General features: G+C 33.7%; 1 protein-coding gene across 3 annotated transcripts in view; it reads left to right on the top strand.

Annotated features, from left to right (window-relative positions):
• pik3cd (phosphatidylinositol-4,5-bisphosphate 3-kinase, catalytic subunit delta) overlaps nt 1–20,833 on the top strand; it is a 119,290-nt gene that overhangs the window by 29,427 nt on the left and 69,030 nt on the right. The window contains exon 1 of one of the 3 annotated variants that reach the window (XM_039755506.1): nt 18,553–18,784. The exons of the other annotated variants lie outside the window; for them this stretch is intronic. The gene's annotated coding sequence lies outside the window, so the exon portion shown is untranslated. Of the gene's footprint in view, nt 1–18,552; nt 18,785–20,833 lie in introns of those variants that run through there. 3 annotated transcript variants of the gene reach the window in all.

The following is a 20,833-nucleotide window of genomic DNA, read 5'->3' as shown; positions in this document are numbered from 1 at the left end:
CCAGTTTTTGTGATCGCCTTTTTTACTGATCACCAATTGATTTTTTTTTTTTTTGTGTGTGTGTGTGAAAATCGGCCAATTTTGACCGGTGGCCCATTGATCGAATCATCCCTTATCTGTCTGTCTGTCTATCAATAATTTGACCTGGTTATTACATAGCCTGCTAAATAGATACTAGCATTGGTAAAATGCTAGAATTCTATTGATTTTGACCAAAATACACTATAGTGAAACAGAGAAATACAGATACTGTATAGTGATCTTGTTTCTTTTATTCACTTTTGTACTCTGAATGCAACACAGTTGGGGTAGGGGCACCAGCCTTTTTTCAACCATAATATGCAGAAAGAAATGGAAGATTCATATCAAGATATTTGGCCATAATGTTTACTGCCAAAATCACAGCTTTATGTAGGGAAAGCCACATCCTGGACACATGAGGTTTTTAGTAAGTTTTCTTCTTCCCCCATGAGTGGTTACTGCACAGTTTATGTTCAATTCAAGACAAGCAGTATAGTCTTACAACTTTTTGATTTTAAATGTTTTGTATAGTCATTCATCTATTTTTAAAGAACTTGTAAAAGTTGTAATATTCAGTAAGATGGTAGAAAACACTACGTAGAGAATGTTACAAATCCATCCATCCATCCATCCATTTTTTAACCCGCTGAATCCGAACACAGGGTCACGGGGGTCTGCTGGAGCCAATCCCAGCCAACACAGGGCACAAGGCAGGAACCAATCCTGGGCAGGGTGCCAACCCACCGCAGGACACACACAAACACACCCAGCACACACTAGGGCCAATTTAGAATCGCCAATCCACCCAACCTGCATGTCTTTGGATTGTGGGAGGAAACCGGAGCGCCCGGAGGAAACCCACGCAGACACGGGGAGAACATGCAAACTCCACACAGGGAGGACCCGGGAAGCGAACCTGGGTCTCCTAACTGCGAGGCAATGTTACAAATCTTGAGAGAATATCAGGTTCCAAATTATTTTATGAACTGTAATGATAATTTCAGTTAATGATGCATTTGATGGTATATTAGTCTGGGGCGCTGAAGATTAATGATAAGAAGTGCATGTACAGTAAGGCACATAAAAACTCTTGCATGTATATGAGTGTGAACTTTTCATCCTTCCAATCATCCATCCATCAATTTTCTAAACTCACTTATTTGAAGCAGTAAGCTGGAGCCTATCCCTGCAAGCAGTGGGCGCAAGGCAGGAACAATCCCTGGACAGGGCACCATCCCATCACAGAGTGAACACACACACACATATTAGGGACGATTTAGCATCACCAATCCACCTAACATTTCTTTGGACTGTAAGAGGTAACCCAAACAAACACAGAGAGAACATGCAGACTCCACACAGAGAACTTCCAAAACTTGAAGCCCACTTTCCTTACTGGGAGACACCAGTGCTACTACTGTGTGGCTCAAAACTTGATCCATTAATGTTTTATAGCCTAGTTGGTTATTTAATGGTAAACTATATATCTGCTCCCACATACAGCATTGTTTTTATTCTGCATTCTTGGATTGTATACCTCTTTTTTTCATGCAAGGTTCATTGTGTCATTCTTGTCACATGTATATATTTAATCAGTCCTGAATGTTCTGCTTGCTGCTTTTATCATGTATTGTTATGTCACTTCATCGGGAGAGTGCACCACTTACAAAACACCAATCACAGTAAATTACATGCACTCTGGAACAGAAAATTTAATATAGAAACTTGCAAATTGCAGTACTCAAAACTGAAAGACATTTGTTTATGCAACAAAAAAAAATTGTTTGTTGAAATTTCTTAATTTATTGTCTTAACCTTCGAAAATCTCAGTTAATCATTAACCTGGATTTCCTAATACCTGTAAGATTTGCTACACATACATCGAGTGACACTGTTATTCTTTTCATTATGAAGATTATGAATATTACATTTGTTTTCTATATATTTACCTTCAGAAAACTAACTGCACTATTTAGTGAAAATTTGTGCTTTATTCCTCTAAAGGTTTAGATTTTAATAAATCTACAAATTTAGAATGATTTAACATTTGCTTGTATATGTATCCTAGCAATACTGAGTATGCTTTGAGTTATGAGAATGGTACAGAAAGGTTTGCTGTTTTCTTGTAAATATCATGCGTAGTCGTTTAATCCAATTGCATATAAATTGACCTTAATTGAAGTGTTTATCCATTTATTTTGTTGCATAAAATATAAATAATGTATAGGACATGACCAAGTAAGTGGGATATTTTAAATGAAGAGATACAGAGGGAAAGGAAGTAATGAAAACAGTGAAGTAAAAGTGGTTGAAGGAGGTCATGAACATCTAATTTATATAAAAATGCTAGTAGGAATCTGTTAATTATTGCTAACAAACTATTTATGTTCAGCAGGATTTTCCTTTTTTGAGCTCAGAAATTGAGTTGGCAGAGGTTGAGGCATATTAGGAGAGGCTATGTTTTCTAAAAAGGATTAAAAATAAGGGTATAATTCTCTAGATTTTTTTTACCAAGGCCAAGACGTAGGTTTATGATATTAATCCCCCTAAAGGCAAAAATGTGGCTTTTTTAATAATAAAAAAGTTTAATGTTGAACATTTAATTTATTTTCAAAAATATTTAGAACAGTAATTGTACAACAATTGACATTTCATATTTTTCTCTAAAAATTGGAATTGAAAAACCTATACCACAGTAGATAACATCCGCTATTTTAAATATTTTTTAAACGTCACTTATTTTAATTAGCATAATATTCCCAAATCCATTTAATCAATTTCAGAGTTGTAATGAGCCTAGACCTATCCGGACAGTATTGGGCACAAGTCTAGAAACAACTCTGGGCACAAAAACAACCTTTTGCAGAGCCTTCTTCACACACACACACACACACACACACACACACTTACAAAGATGTTTTTTTAAATTGCACTGGGTGATGTGAGACTAAAGCCAAAATACTCAATCAAAAACCTGTTTAGACATGGGGAGGGCATGCAGACTACAAACAGATAATTTACTGGTTGTCTGATTTAAACCCAGAATTCTGGATCTGAAACAAAACAGCGTTAACTAAGCATTACTGTGTCTTCTCAGCTGATTTTAAATTAAAGCAACAAATCTGAAGAGGCTGCTGAGGCAAAGTATTAATCTGAAGTATTGAATGAATAATGTACAGTATATATTATGCAAAGAAAGTCACAATACTTAATTGGATAAAGCATGTTTGATAATGTTATATTCTTTAAATTAGTACTCGATTAAAAATGGTAGAGTATTAACAAAACATTCATTTTTGATAAGCAAGAGTGTTTCAGTTTCATGATCTCTAAGTTTCCTGCATTTCTTGCAGAAAGCTGTAAAACTTGCAGGATTTGCAAATTTACAGGAAGCTTTTTGATTGGTATTTGATGTCCATACAGCAGATCAGTAGAGTTTCCCACACACTGTTGAATGGATCTGCACTATTACTGCTTGCATGGCTGTTTTAAGTGATTTTTTTTTCCCAACCTCATGTGAGAGTACAATAATGAGATTTAGCAGTGATGTTTTGGTCTGTTAGAGCCAAAGCATTTTGTAAAATGCCAGTGACTTTACACAATTATACCTTGCTTTTTTCATAGGGATTAATGCATAAGCATTGTTTCATAGATTTAAACCCTAACTGACAGTTTACAGCAGCAGACATCTGTTTTAACAGCAAATTAAGTTTACCTTTATATCATTTGAATTTTGTTAGTAAACATTCATGCACATGGAAAAGTGAAAGCACACAGTTACAGAAGTGGAGTGTTATAATTTTAGTAGCTGTTTTTAATGGGTACATCTTTTATTAAGTCACACGTATTACTTTAAAAGGTGCACACACTTCCATTTTTGGTGTCAGTTTAAAACACTGTATGCCTAAGCTCTTACCATACTGACATCTTAACCATAATTGTTCAACACGTTAGCCATAGGGTTTTAAGTAAGCTCAGCCCGAGTCTGCTTGCACATTTTATAGCTGTTATGGGCTTAATTCCAATGAATAACACTGACACATTGTGCACCCTTAGTTTAGCCAACTTCCTGGGTGAGCTAATTAACACCTAAGGTCTCTGCTCAGAAAAAAAAGTTATCTTTAGGTCTGCTTGGCCTGTCCCTTCAGATATATATTGTGTACATCTGACATTTTCAAACAATATAAAAACTTAAATGTTGACATTTTAAGAGGGATGGGAATATTTCTTGTGGGTTTTGTACTTAAGTGTGTAGATAGTTTGACTAAATGTTAGATGGTATTGATTACAATTACTTTCTTTTGAATGGTTATTTGCATTGATTTTACTATTTTTTAATATATATATTCTTTGTACAAAAAATGACTTTGAAATAAATATATGTATAATATCTATTCTATTCCTTGGAAGTTTTCACATTTTATTAAATTGAATTGAATTGAAAAATGTGGATTTAATTTGGCTTTTTTGACATTTCTCATCATAATTAGATTTAATGCTGAAGTGTAGATCTCTGCAAGGTGATCTCAATTAAAAACAAATATAAAACACTAAATAATTGATTGCATAAGTATTCACCCTGATCAAGTCATTATTTAATAGATGCAACTTTGGCAGCCATGCCAACCTTGAGTCTTGGTGCACAGGTCTTTTTCCTCTCTATTAGCTTTGCACATCTTCTTTGCAAAACTGCTCAAGTTCTATCAGGTTGCATGGGGTTTATGACTGAACAGCCCTTGTCAAGTTCAGTCACAAATTTAATTGTGGCTCGGCCACGCTATGTTATGATATTTGACAGTTCTCAAACACAAACTCCCAAAAAACTCCAAAAATACCCACTAAAGGGGGATGTTGCTGTCAAACTTCAGCTGTACATAAGGGCAAACACAGGAGATTTATAAAATAAAAAGATTTATTCATAATAGAAAATGCTCTATAATAACATGAAGCTCCACGGAGCACATAAAGGCAAAAAGGAGTCGCCAGCAAAGGCAATCTAAGAAAAAGTTACAATATAGTAAGCCAATGGTGAAGTCAAAAAACGGAGCAAAAAAGGTAAAAATTCCAGAAATCACAAAAAACACAGAAATAATCTCAATGAAATGCCAACTCCCAAGTTCATTTAATAAGCCACAAGGAACTCTGGGTTACTCTTGCCTTTCTAGGACTCGGGGCAGTCCTTTATGGTGATGGGCAGGTGGACATGCCCAAACTGTAGCCAAGATGTTAGTTTTAAACAGTGGTTTGCTCTTTCCCACTCTCTGAATAAGCTGTGTCTGGTAAAACGCATAGGGAACAGTTGTTGTCTGCACAATCTCTCCAATCTTAGCCTCTGTAGCAAGTAACTTGTTCAGGGTTACCACAGATCTCTTGGTGGATTCCCTCACTATTCTTTTTGCACAATCACTAAACTATCAACATTTTTGCTATAGCGTGTTGTCATACCCAACATGTAACTCAAAATGCTTTAGAAGATGTTATAGAAACAAATTGTAAGTAAAAGGAAAAGTAATAAATTAGAATTGAGTGTATAAATGAATAAATACAAGAAATACCAAAAATAATAAATAATGATAATCCATCCATTATCCAACCTGCTATATCCTAACTACAGGGTCACAGGGGGGGTCTGCTGGAGCCAATGCCAGCCGACACAGGGCGCAAGGCAGGAAACAAACCCCGGGCAGGGCGCCAGCCCACCGCAGGGCACACACACACACCAAGCACACAACTAGGGACAATTTAGAATCGCCAGTACACCTAACCTGCATGTCTTTGGACTGTGGGAGGAAACCCACGCAGACACGGGGAGAACATGCAAACTCCACGGAAGAGAACCCGGGTCTCCTTACTGCGAGGCAGCAGCGCTGCCCACTGTGCCACCATGTCACCCGAAGAATAATAAATAAGAGTAAATTAATATGCACTTAACAGATAAAGTGGATTCCTTTAATTATGGATTAAATTACTTTATTCTTTTTATACTATCTATCTTTATTTGTTCGAGATAACTAATTTAAAAATTTCAAACAATTAATTGACATTCAAACATAAGTTTAAGCAAAACAAAATTACAAGATTTAAAGTTTGTTCAGAACAATCAGAACTACGAATGGTCCCATCTATCACTGAATCAATTAAAATGTCAAATCATAAAACACCCTTAAACCCTTGTCTCTACCCAGAACATAGAGCAAATTAGTCATAAAATGAAAAAAAAAATAAAGGAAGGCACACTGTATTATACAGCAGCTTATTAATTAAACCAATGTGCATTTAACAGAGACACAAGCAGGAGCTTAGCAAAAGTTATTTAAAAAAACATGAATACAATCTTGCCTAATTCTACACAGTTGCATGTTAAGGAACTTTACATTTTTTTCTGGTTTTAGATAATCTAAAATATTAGAGGGTGCCTTAAATTCTTCCAGTTGTGGAGAATTAGTCAATGCATTAACAATGTAGTGTAGGAAATAATGGTCTGTTTGTCACCAGGTAGTCCAAGGCTGTCTGAAACATCTCCAAAATTGATGTAACCCTACACTATCTGACCGAGTCCCCAGTGATTATAATTAAGTCTGATGCTATGGTCAGATGGCCAGGAAGGACAGAATAATGAAAACTCCGGCTAGTGAGGAGCTAGAGAAAATAAACCTGCGGGGGTTCACGATTAAAAGACTGTCCAGTCCCTGCTGTGCATCATACCAAACATAAATATGCTCAAGTTATTTCTTATTGTTTTTATGCTTTGTCCTAGAAGACTTGATGCAGTGAGTGTCATAAACAGCTAGGGTGGCCATATTCCTTTCAACATTACAGGTGGCTGCATAGTACTTTGAACAAATGGAAGGGGTGCAAACTTTCAAACAATACAACAAAAGAGAATAGTAAAGGTTAATAATGATTGAAAATGTATGAAGTATATGATATTTCAATATATGTGGTCTATAATCTATTAGAAGGGACACAAAAAGTCAGGTGTGAAAAAGCTACACTGAAAAAGTGGGTGCTAGGGGTGTTTTTAAATGTTCCACAGTATTGAATATCTGTGTTCATCGTGTGCATTATTAAAGCTTTATGTATAGTGTACATAGACCAGAGGGAAACACTTAAGTTAAAATATCTTTTAAATACACATTTAAAAATGTACATTTTAAATATTAAGTTGAAAAATGGAAACAAAAAATGACAGTATATTTGCATGTATTCTTTTCATTTTAATGTTTTTTCAAACATGCTATTTATTCATACTTTTTCATAGGGGCAAGGCCCCCAGTCAAACTTGTTACCAACTTTCTAGGTACTTTTTTTTTTCCAAGTTCATTATAGATAGCTGTAAAGAAAAGCAACAACTTTTCAATGTTTTGCTTAATGGGTAAGCAAATGTTAGCTGTCAAAAGTTTCCCAGAAGGGCCCCCAGCTTGCCTTATCTTTTTAAGCATTTTTTTTCTTCACACACCATGGGTTGTCAGTAGGCAGGTCTGTCCCCAGTCAGAGATGATCTGTGGGCTTCAGTGGTGCGTGGTAGTGGTGGTGTTGGTGGGGAGGGGGCTGTTGCCTTATTTGACTTTGCTTCTGCAAACTGACTTCCTGTTTTTCTTTTCTTAAATACTTTTGCACTGTTACTCATTTAGAGCATTAAAGCTACTGAGTCACTTGACCACAGTTTAAAAAAAAAAAAAAAGTTCAGTGTTGTTTTTGTTTGGAAGAACATGCATGATCCTCCATCTCTTTGTATTTAAGCACATCACCTATCTTGCTGTGTTTGTTTCTGCCTTTGTTTATTGATCTCTTATTTTAGGTTTGTCATTATGAACATGAACAATTTGAATCATTTTGAAATTATTACTAAACTAAAGACTGCAGACTACATAATTTTTAGAATTAATTTTACTTGAATATTTCTTGGCTTCATGTTTCGTTTCAATCAAGTAACAGATCAGTGAAAATTTGATTCCCACTAAAAGGTGTGAAGAAAGATAAGAACATGATACAATATATTTATTTTTCCACCATTTTGTGCTTTCTTTTTATAATTTTGTGAAGCATAATAACTAACTATTGCCATTTAAATCAGAATAACCAACATAAATTGAAAGCGCTGACATTTATGGTGTTTTCATTTGTGGGAAAGACATTTCAGCTAACTGAACTAGCTGTTTTTAAGTGTGTATTACTGGTTTCTATTAAATCTTTTCAGTGGAGGAAGAAAACATTTTTGAAGTATAATATTTATTCTTGAGTTCCCACTGTTCAGTGAGTGGGCTTGGAATAATGTTAAGACCATTCGTTCAACTTTGATTTGTAAGTAAAAGTGGAAGAAACACTGATTTGTACAGACACTGTACAAAACCTAGTTTTAAAAACACCATATACTATACAGTTCCGTTTTTTTAAGTTTTCACATTACTCTGATCTGTTGAGCAGTTCCACTTTACGGCCTTATATTTCATGTTTACTTTATATTAATATTATTTTGTGGGTTTCTAGATGTGACATTTGTGACACCTACACTGTGAAGCTGATTAAAGTACATGAGATAATCCCTAGCTGTTAGGAAATCCCAAGTGACCATGCAGCTATTTTAATTTCAATCCAAAATACCAAGATAAAACACAAGTTTACATAAACACTTAATTCACTTCAATTTGGTGCTCTTCATAACTTAGCACTGTCTACATTTTTTTTTGATAAGCTGTAATATATATTTTAGATTAATTTTGTTGTAGTTATCATTTGGTGATATCACAATAACACAAAAAAATCAAAGTCTTGCAAGTAAAAAACCTATTTTAATGTTTCTCCAGACCTGCTTGCTTGTTGGCTTCACCCTCCAGACCATGTATTTCAAAGAATAAAACAGCTTATTGCTGATCCCACAAATTATATTTGAGTAATGTAGGATCATTTTTATAAAATTTTAACATTGCAAATAATTTAAATGGTGTTAGGAGGGTGAGGCATTTTGTCGCATTATGATTTTACGCTCAGTATTTATGGTATTTTAAAGTACAATGCATAACAGCTTGTTAAGAGAGGAGGTGATTGTGGAAGACAAAATGTTTAGAAATTATATTAGACTATTACTGTGATTATAAGCAAACCATGCAATATTAGTAACTTGAAGCTATGTGAACCCCTTAAAATGTGATTCAGATACAGTGCATATATTTGTTTAAATAGTTGAAGCCAGCAATTCCAATTTGAAAACCATTGGATTTTGGAGTTGAACAGATGAATTTTGTTACCCCAATACTTTTCTGTATAGTTTTCATAAGCAGTAAAATGTGTAACATCATCACAGTACATTATTTATAATATTAATAGACTGTAGTATCCTATGGTTGGACTTTGTAAGGTGCAAAAGTTTTTCATAGGTAGTGAAATTTTCCATGTGGTTTTAAAATTCGATTTTTTGGAAAACCGTGAACATTCATCATACACTAAAGCACATCATGTTATACTGAACATTTTACCATGATATACCATAGAACATTTAGTAAACAATGATTTGGTACCATGAAGTGATTTATAACAGCAATATCTTTCAACTAAATTTAAAGTGAAATGAAACATGCCATAAGGGGAATGCAATATATATTGTTTTCTAGCTTGTTTTAAATCAACGGCTAATGTCGCTTGTTTATTTCTATAAGGAACATAGAGCTAAAAAAAACTTAACAGGTGCAGGCTTTGATTCTACCAAAGGAAATGTCTTTATTGAAATGTACCACCTGTTGGTAGGGACTTTTATCAGTAAGCAGGGGAGTTTGTTGACAGGGTTTTGAAGAGGATTTTTTTTTTCTTTTTGTTCTTCCTGAGTTTGTCCTTTTTGGTTTGTTCTTTTAGGACATTATATGTTTTGGTTGTAAAAAAAAACTTTCTTTAAATTGTTTATTTGGTTCCTGTCTATAGAGTGCTTTCTTTTTAAAAAAAATTTGAATACAATTAACAAAGTGTTACTGGTACTTGCATATATAGCCAATCAAGCACTGGTTATCATAGCAGTTAATGTTGGTATTTCCAGGTCCATTTCTTGGAGGATATTAAATGATCTTATTTTATTCAACATAAATTAATTTTTGCATTTACTGTATGTATATTAAAAAATGCCTTTTTAAAACTTTTTTTAGCCCTTTCTACTAATTATCTCATTATTGTTTTCATGCACTGCAATACATCCAGCAATATCCAGTGTCTTTCTTTTGTTTATTTGGATTCTACTGCATTATTTAAAGACAGTCCATATACAGTATGTTTGATAGACTTAAGCACACATAACAATGTATCCTAGTTAATTCCAAGACCCCCCTGATTCTGTGGTTTCCCTTATAAATTATCTGTCATCCAGTTAAATAAATATTGAAAATATGAGTTAATAATAATAATAATAATTCATTACATTTATATAGCGCTTTTCTCAGTACTCGATGCGTTATCCACACAGGGAGGAACCGGGAAGTGAACCGACAGTCTTCCACAGTCTCCTTACAGCACTACCACTGTGCCACCTGTGAAGAACTGTGAGTTAAGAATGCGAAAAGACCTTTTTACTTTAAGTTTCATGTTTAATCTGTTTATATTGGTGAGGGTTGCAATAGCCACATATCTAAATGGATAGACTAGGTCACTTTATCATCAGTAACTGTTTTCAACTCCTCAGGAGAACTCACAAATGCTCCCACACCAGCTGGGACATATGATATCTCTAGTGCCTCCTGGGTCTTCTCCCAGTATACTTACTTCGAGAGAAGCAGTGGTTGTAAAACATAATTTGAGGTCCTTGCATTGAGTTGAGCTCCTAAGCTTATCCTTGAGAGTGAAGCCCAGCAGTGCTACACAGGAATCTAATCTCTGCCACTTATATTATAATCTCATTTATTTAGTGGCTGTAGGCGTATATGTTAACATATTGGTAAAAGGAAAGCTTCATCATAGGATACAGCTTGACATAATTCACCACCACTCTTTTTTACAATCATTTGTTTGAAGTCAGCCAGTAATCACTAGTATGCAGTACCTGCACATCTACTTCATAGTATTTTGGGGTATGCAGCAACTATCTTCTGTGAATTGTAGTGAGGGTAATCTTCACCGCCATCCAGTCCCACACCTAAAATCTCTCTGTTTTTTATATACATTATGCGCAAGGGGTACCCCCCACAGGCTAAAGATGCCAAACACCTGGAGTACTGCCTCTTCTTTTTCTCCATTCCAAACAATATTAGCAAAACTGCCATCCTGTGTTGATTTAATAATCTAATGATCACCTCACCTGCCATTTATGAACATATCCCAAGGTACATAAACTTCTCCACTATCTGCTCACTCCTAACCTGCAGGAAACAAGACATCCTCTTCGGATCAGGATCATGACTTCAGATTTGGAGCAGTTAATCATGATCCCAGTCACATCATACTCTGTCATGAACCAGTCCTAAAGGAAAAAACCAACAAGAGAATCTATTAATTTCTACATTTCTTGCTGGATCTTGTCCATCCTGATGGCTCCTTTTAATCAACAGAGTGGCTTAAGAAAAAAACAAACCCAGCCTCAATTTTGCAAATTCCTGAATGTGCTTCTTTCACCTTGCAACAATATCCATTGTATTCATCCTTCCTGAGTTGTTGAATTGTGTGCTACAAGCCCTTCTCAATTTAAAATGTTGTTCTTTAGAAGTGTGTGTTGTCATTTTTCAGTCCACACATTATAGAAATAATAAACAGTCTGATTAAAATATAATTTCCACCAAAACCTATATACAACTATTTATAAAAAATACTGTAATGGATTTACAGTGTTATGTTCCGAGTCCAGTGAAATTCTTTCTTGCATGTGCTAATCGGCATGCAGCACGTCACCGTTCTCCAGTGCCATGGTTGGTTTAGAGCATAGACTGGTAGGTTAGTTTATTGCCTAAGGAGATAGAGTGAAGAACACAAGGTCCAAGGTTGAGTACCCACTTCTCACTTACTCTATACAGTAACACTAAGAAAATTAGTTAACTTGCTTTTAGTGCTGTTCAGTTAACTGACATAATTTTAGATGCACAATACAGGGTGGACTATTCCAAAGTAGTTCACATCTATAGATTGTGTTAATGAATGGCATTGTTTTCGCAATAAGTGTACAGCCAGAAGAAGAGAAGAGAAAAGGAAAAAGGCAATAAAAGGTGAACAAGCTGACCCAGTGATGGAATGTTGCCTAATTTCGGCCTACCTAGTAATAGAGTTTTTGCTTCCGAAGAGCTAAATTCCTTCTTTCATAAACTCACTAAGAAACTGAGCGCAAATCAGGGGAATTTATTAAGCCAAGCAATATTTTCCCAGTCTTTCATTGTCTAACATTTGGCATAGTGTAACTTTACAATTTTGTTTTTCTCTGACAGGGATAGAGCATGCTTGGATTATCATGTACCATAGCTCATCTACGACAATTTGACTATTTGTTCATTCTGATATACTTAATTCGAGTTTACATTCATTTCTCTTTTTCATCAATTGTCTGTTTCGATACTTTGAACTGCTAGTGACTGAATAATGTTTGGCTGGAGAACCATTCTTAAAATGTAGGAAGACCGCAGTTAAGACTACTGCTGCTGATATTCTCATGTTGCATTGAAAGCCATTCTGCACCTGCACTAAACACACTCGCACACACAGTATAGTACATTGGCAATAGCCAATATCTTTGTGTAGATAATTCAGTTCCTGTTTGAGCAGTTATGTGGTAATGAAAGATTTGCCAAACTATTTGGCCATGAGATTTCTAGTCCTCTGTAAGTTTGTCTATAGTTGTTCTAATTGCATTTGACTACATTAAATTTTTTCATCAATCTTCACTTGTAACATTTTGATGAGCATACCTCCCCCTTTATATATAGTCTTCTCACATTTTGCTATGTGTAAGGGATTACATGGCTGCTTAGGACAACACTAACATAGGGAATTTACTATATGTCATGGTAAACATCAAGCTCTGTATTAGTACAGTGCTTTCAAGAAAGTAAGTTGTTGGTGATACTCGTATCAAGATTAATTAGTTAGATATCTCAAGGCATTAGTTAAACAATTAATGATATATAGGCGCAGTGCCTGGAGTTTTCTGGCCATTTGTTACTGTAGAAGTATTTCCATAGATGGCCAGTGGTTACCCCAATTTGGGACACTTCTTTACCCATGCCAAATACAATCAGGAAAACTGTTGAAAACATACCTCTAAATCAGTTAAGCACGGAAGTTAGTATATCTGGTTCTAGGGATGCACATAAGTTTTAATTTGCTGATTACAATATTTTCCCTTTGGTTTTCTATACCGTTCCACAAAATATTTCACCTTAATTTGCTCACTTTGAAATTTGCTTAGTATTTTTATTTTAAGGTTGAGCAATCCTTAATAATACTGGACAGTAATGCGCCCTAAATTAGGTCTTAATGAACTTGATATAATGTTTGTTGTTTCTCCTACTTTTTTTTTTTTCTTTTTTACTGTAGGCAGCATTTCAAAGAAGAATGAGTCAACTCATAAGTGGCCACACATACGCTTTACTGTGAAAGAAATGACAACATTTCTTCTAACATGGTTTCACACGAGAAAAGTAAAAAAATGTGTAAAATAAAATTTGTAAACAGAGAAATGTTGTTGAATAGTTGCCTGAGCAGTACTTTTTTTGGTGTGGTGAGAAAGCTATTTGTATTCAAATTCATATAACCAATAATATTCACAGAGGATTTTTTGTACCTGTAAAAAACTGTTTAAAATATCAGTAACACAAAAATTTAATTACTCAGATTAAATACAGGGCATCTGAGGAACTCGGCAAAATCTACTAAAAATACAGGTGCAAAAGCAGCCTTGGTTACCTTACAAAAATAAACGTTTAGGAAAGCAACAGTGCATATAATAAAAAATGAAGTGTCGCATAACATTTAATATTGTAATAGTATGAAGACCAAGAAGAAACGGTGTGTCTCTGTATGCTGTGCCCTTTTTATTTATTACTCAAATGTAGTTTTCAGTGAGAGTTAGTAGTATGTCAATTTACAAGTGAAACAGTATAGAGATTTTGCTTTCACCTCTTGAGATGGAATTTAACTTTACCTCTGTAGGGCATAATTTTCTTACCGCTTGATAAACAGGTGTTTGTTTGTTTACATATAGCTTTCTTTTATTCTACTACTATTCATAATATTAGACTTCTACAACCTTCTTACATTTCACGTGTTGAGTTTTATGTAATTTAAATAACTTTCCTCCTCTCAAAAAAAATGTTAAAGGTGCTGTTTTTCTCTAAAATAATGAAATTGTCCAATTTAATAATGAATCCTAGTTAAAATTGTCAGTCGGTATTCTATACATTTTTCTGTTCCTATATGTACTATCATAATAATTGTTACCATGTATAAATAAATAATGTCACTGATCTGGGTAGACAAGCAAGTACTTCATTGTAATTTGACAATGCATTTTAAACCTGGCATGTATAATATGAAAAAATTATGGATATGAAATTCAGTCACAAAAAAATATGTGTATCAGGAAGCTGCACTCTGGTATGTAATCTGGACCATTGTTTTGCCTTGTTAAAATTGGAGCTGGAAGTGACTTGCAGTAAACCCACTCATAACAAAGTATCTTTAGATACTGGAGGAAGGTTTTCATAAGAACTTCTAAACAGTACTTACACACAACTAAAGCAAGTACTGTTTATATTTTATTCTGTTTCTTTGCATTAAATATTACATCATCCCATTCACATGATGCTGGGCAATGTTTAAGAGTTAATTACTAAACTCACTATGACACACAGAAAAGGAAATGTCAAATTAAGACTCTTTTTTCCAAAAGAAGATTATTATCTTTATCTCTAAATCAGCACATCAAAGTTATATATACAAAATGTCAGGCATAGTTATCGGTGAAAACAGAAAAGTGGGATAAGGAGCAAGAAAAATAAAGACCTTGAGTGGATTTCATAAAGAGTACAGTGAAAGCAGCATCAGTTAATATACAGACACCATTATCAAGAGCTTGTTAAATGTGTACAGAATGATTTGAACTAAAGTATGAGTAGGCTCAAAATGTAAATAAGCTAAGCAGATTAGAAAATACATTTTAGATAGAAAATTTTATTTCTGTGTTTATATTCAGCAGCTGTACATTATACACCTCCTTTTGAAATTCCTGGAGCAATGAAAACACAATTCACATAGGTGACCGGTCACTAAGAGGAGTATTTCTGCTCATGTGAGAATACAACATAGTTTTGACAAATTGGACAAAAAGGAAGCATAAGCTGCAAAAGGTAGTGGCTGTTTATCTCTCTCTCTCTCTCTCTCTCTCCATCCATCCATCCATCCATCCAACCAATTTCTTTACATAACATAACCATAAGTGTTTGGCAAAAAAAGTCCTCCTTATATTTAGATATAATTTGAAGGCATGTGACGTCTTTTAGTTTAAAATGTCAGGAAACATCATTAAAAATGTCAAAAATGAATAAAAACAGTACCCAGCTAATATCTCAAAAATTGTAGTTTGGTTATAGTTTAATTTGAAAGAATACACATGTGCCATTTAATACCATTTTAGACCATGAAGAAAATCTTCTAGAAACTTCATATGAACAAAAGCTTTATTTACCCACTCCTTAATCCACTTTCATGAAAGATGGTATTATGGTAGTCAGTTATTTTTTATAAGTTGAGCTTGACAAGAATTACAATTCTAGCTTGTGCTCCAAAGTCATAGCTTATGCTTTAAAAGTGTATAGCCTTGCTTGTGTTTCTGAAAAGAATATAAAAAAAAAATGTAATTTCTCATTTTATGTGGATGTTTATACATTAGGTAGCAGTATCCGAAAGATTATGGTGATCAGTATCACAGTTCAAAAAGGATTCCCCCAACTTCATTGCTGAGTTAAGAGGGAAGCCAGTTTGTGCTTCCTGAATACCTGTCTGTTCTCATGTGTATACCAAACATCTGTAGCAGCATTTACTACTTTAATAAATGTCTCTCCCTTTTCAGTGGTGTCTGTACCTTGATGTTAAATGTCTTAGGCTACTGGGTAACTTGTTCCCTTTGTATGTTATTTATTTATGAATTTTAATTGTTTTAACTTTTATGAGCTTTACTAAAATTGTTAGTTACTTCTCATTGTATCCTGTCCTGTCATTTTGTATATTTTTACATATGTATTCTAACTTAGCATAGCTTTTTAAGTTTTAGTATTTCTACACTTCTTTTAATTTTCTATTACTGTGTCCTAATTTGGTTTTCTGTCTAAAAATGCAATGAAAAGTTGTTATATAATTTATTTGATTTATACCTTATGTTATTTGAAGGGAACTTTTTCCTTATTCTGTTTATATAAGTACCTCTGTATACAAGTGTTTGAATAATATTTTCAGTCAAGGATCTACCAATCTTTAAATTTACTTTTTCCAAATGTTACTTTCCCAGGTTAGAGTCAGTCAGTTGTCATTTACCCTGTGTAGTAGCTTTCAGATTGTCCATTTTTTTATATCCGATTTTGTCGAGCCTTTTAGTGTGAACTCACTCTGAAAGTGCTTTGTAGTATAATGTTTTCAGTAGAGGGGATTGAACCAGAAACCTTTGGATGCCTATACGATTAATAATCGTAATATACTGAATCATGAAATTCTGGGCATCATTACCATACTGCATCAGCAATCATTATTTGACATTTAAAACATGGCATTAAAACATTAAGCACATGATAGGTGATGTGACTTTTTTAGAGTAATGCAGACATTTCAAATTCTGATCTTGATATTTGAATTGGGAGGTAAATTTAATTTCTCCATACAACACATATCACTAAGAAATGAGAGATGTCCTGTTTTTACACATGTATTGGAATGCTATGTTATAAATTCATATGGAAAATTCACAGTACATTTTATAATGTAGGTAACATAGTCCTCTTTAATGTAGTCTGAAGTGCTGCGCATCAGTCAAAACGTACAGCATCTATGTGATCATTTAATTATAAAATATTCCTCACTTTTTCTAGCTATTTACAGTGTCATAAATAATAAATATTTATATATCTTGACCTGCTATGGTTTTTCTTCCAGTCAGATCTAAAACTTACAAGGTGTTTTTAGAACAGACTGTTGGTGGTTTTGTGTGGTGATGGGCTTCTGTAAGATGTGACAGGAGAGGGAGGAAGTAGGAAAATATGATCCCTCCTCTCATCTTCTGAGACTGCAGCTATAGCTCTGACGTTCACCTTTTGTTTTAACTAGTCTCTGTCAGGGATCCTGTCACAGTTACAGAATCCTTGTTCAAGTTAGATGCTTCTTGCTTTCTTGAAATTCATAGAATACCTTGTTAGTATCCTTTTTTAATTTGTGTGGCTATAAACAGTTAAGTTGGGATGCTTTCTTTTAAGCAAATAGTTTCTTTTCAAGATCTAGTGTTTCACAGAATCATCTGATTGCTTTTTAATGCACACATCTGTAATTATAGGTTGCACAAGGTCATATAAGACTGCAAATACATAGTTTTTGTGTGGTCCAATGCAAATTATCAACTGAATTTTAGTGTCTTGTTTTCTGTTTGGCCAAAATAAAATTATAATACAAAGGATATTTTGATTGTGGTTTGTTGGCACAATAACTGAGAATAAAGCTGTTGGTTCTTTTCCTCTTTCCAGCCTTTTTTAAAGAAGTTACGTGGTTAAAATGTAATTTCATCCCCTTTTTATTTTGTTTGTATTCTCCAAATATTTTTGATTCTTTTAAGGCCTTGAGGCTGTTTGTATTTATTTAGCTTGTTTATAACATTCAGATATATGAACCACAACATATGACAGTAAAGCCCAATTGACGTGACTTGGAAGTGGGCCCTTTAGAAAATGCCATCTGAATGGATATATCCTTTAGATAGGTTGACGGGATTTGAAGTAGTGTTTTTTGCTATTACTTAAGTAAAAGGTTATTAGACTAAAAGTACATGACCTAGGAGTATAAAAGCTAATATAATAGTATGCCTAGTATCTGTTAGTGATCTGTGATTAATGACAGGCCAAATGCAGAGGTATTAAATATTTTTTGTGATGAAGTTATTCTTACTCTGTGCCCTCTGACAAGGTAGGGGGCATATTTAGTTTCTAAAATTCCATTAAATTTGCACTTTTAATCAATTTATTTGCTCTTTGCCTCAAGCCAAGTTTAGATATTTAGCAAAAAGTATGCTTACATTAAGGTATAAAAGGATTTGGTTACATTTATTCATCAGTGAATGTCATTCAGTAATTATTGTCTTAGGAACATAGACGAAAAGTGATTTGCTGTAAGTAAGCAGTTTTCAAACACAATATGTTATACAGATAGTAAACAATTTTTGAGAATAATGTCGGTGCTTATTGTGATTAGTGTGCATAACACTTACAAGGATGTTTTACTGAAATGTTTGCAGTATATGTACAGGGAAGTAGATGTTGCAGAGTTTAGAGACAGCCCCTAGAGTGATGAGCCTGTCATCTCTTGCTCTCTCTCTCCGTTGCTATTTCCTTCTGTGACAAGCAGATGCATTTTACCACAGTTGTTAAGCCCTGCTCTGTCTGTAGCTGTTGGACTAAAGTTTGTATTGGGCTTCATCTGCTATCAAGTTGAGAAGATTTATGTCCCAGTTAGTGAATAAAATAAAAAGGAATATCATCTATGAAGATGCTGACACATTCACAACAATGAGTTCATGGGTCCAGATATAAACACGACACCTCTGAAGCAGCTGGTGAGTCTCCGTTTCAAAAAAGGAGAGAAATATAGCCATCAGCGAAATGGATAGTTATTCAATTTGACACATGTGTAATGCTGTAGTAAACCAACACTAAAAGTGCCAAGAGTAAAAAAAACAACTTTGTATTGCATAAGAATTTGTAAGGGTGTAAAATTAATCATGCTGCTTTGAATCATTACTTTTTCGTTAATTATATAAGCTGCCTTTAAATGTAAAGTTACCATCTGTCCTGACTCAGTTAAGAAAAAAAAACTTTTTCGTCATTAATGATTAAAACAGCTATCTTTTCTTTACTGACAAATGTTAGTTTATATTTTTTAAGAAACATGCTGTGCACTATAATGTGGCTAAAATAAAAAAAAACATGCATTTCATTTAAGTGGATCAAATGTTGCATGATTAATTTGATTTAATTGTTTAATAAAGAAACAGGATGCCATTTTTATTTTAAAATGTAAAACGTATTCAACAGTACTGCAGAAAATCTTTGCCAGAAAGTAAAAACGCCTACATTAAATTTTATACATTTCTAATTGTTATAATGCAGTATTTTCTGTATTTGTTACTGCATTTTATCAATGATTTATCTAGACCTTCTGTGCTAAATCCTTCCAGTTGGGAACTTCAGAAATACTGTGTGATTTACATTGTTCCTAAATCTAGGAAAATATTTTTCTTAGTTAAAGTAATACTTTTGTAAATACTCATATACACTAGCTATTTATCAGAGACAGGACTGATTTTTTTTTTTATATATATTTAATTTTACATTTTGAGGAATATATTATGTATAATAAAATTTTACCATTAAAGAAGTTTAGATGCTATTTCATTTATATCTGAGAATATATTGGGATTTTTTCTTCTGCCTAGTGGTGTTAAATGGGTTAGTATATGTGCTTGTTATATGGGCAAGCACACCTTTAGTTGCAGATATTTGGAAGAATTTTAGAAATGTTTTGCCTGCATTAATAGATTTGTTGATCTGAATTAATCTAGTTATAGTCATTAAGGGCACCAAGCTGTATTATTGTACACTAATGCAATTAATAACTGCTGAGGATACTACAGTGAATTTGTAGTTGACAGCCATAGTAAAATATGATTCACATGCTTTCTGCAAATCTGATATTAGAGGGAATGTAATAATTTGTAGAATATAAGTGTATATTCAAATTAGAGTGCTGAAACGACCCCCGTAATAAGAGGGTGTAAAATACTAGTGTAGGCTTTATTTTACCAGTATAGTTTAAAAGACTGAACACCTCTGTGTATTCATTAATTGTGAATGTTGTTTTATGCTTCAGTAATACAATTCTGCAAAATGAGTACTGTGTGTATGTAAAATATTGTGCATATTCTGAAAATATCTTATCATTCAACCTATAATTTACTATTCTTTTTGTGGGTAATTTTACTTCTGATTATTTTTGGAAATGCTATATCTTAAACATGGCTAATCAGTCACAAATATTTATTGGCTGAGAGAACTTAATGGTATTAAGAAAAAAATATTTTAACTATAAATGTTTTCTAGATTGTTTATGCCATAGAAATATCCACAGTAGTTATGAAAATTTATGAATAACACTGCCAATAATTCTCAATATTATGATTGTATTTGTCACTCATTGGGTTTATATTCTAATAATGTATTTTAAAGATGGGATATTAAATAATTAGTTATTTGCAGAAACAAAATACAGGCCACTGTTATGTTTTGAACACTTAAAGTTTATTAGTGCACACAGCCAGGTTTTATTTGTTCAGTTCCAAAACATATTACATGATATTACAAACATTTAGTGTTGTTATCAAACACATGTTTGCGTTATGTTGATTGCTTAGTCCATGTTTCTTTTGTGCATCAATGGCTAAGGCCTTTTTAAGCGTTGCTGTATACAAGCATATATTTGAATGCTCTAACAAAACTGTTTTAGTTGGTTTTAGAAGTAAATCTATTTTGATGAATTTAGTGAGATTGCTTTCTTATTGTTTTTCTTTTAAACTGATTTCTTTGAAGTTATATAAAAGTACTTAATT

Source organism: Polypterus senegalus, chromosome 6 (genome assembly GCF_016835505.1).
Source record: "Polypterus senegalus isolate Bchr_013 chromosome 6, ASM1683550v1, whole genome shotgun sequence".
Taxonomy (NCBI): Eukaryota; Metazoa; Chordata; class Cladistia; order Polypteriformes; family Polypteridae; genus Polypterus; species Polypterus senegalus.
The sequence above is the reverse complement of the archived record's forward strand: the minus strand, read 5'-3'. Positions and strand labels throughout refer to the sequence as shown.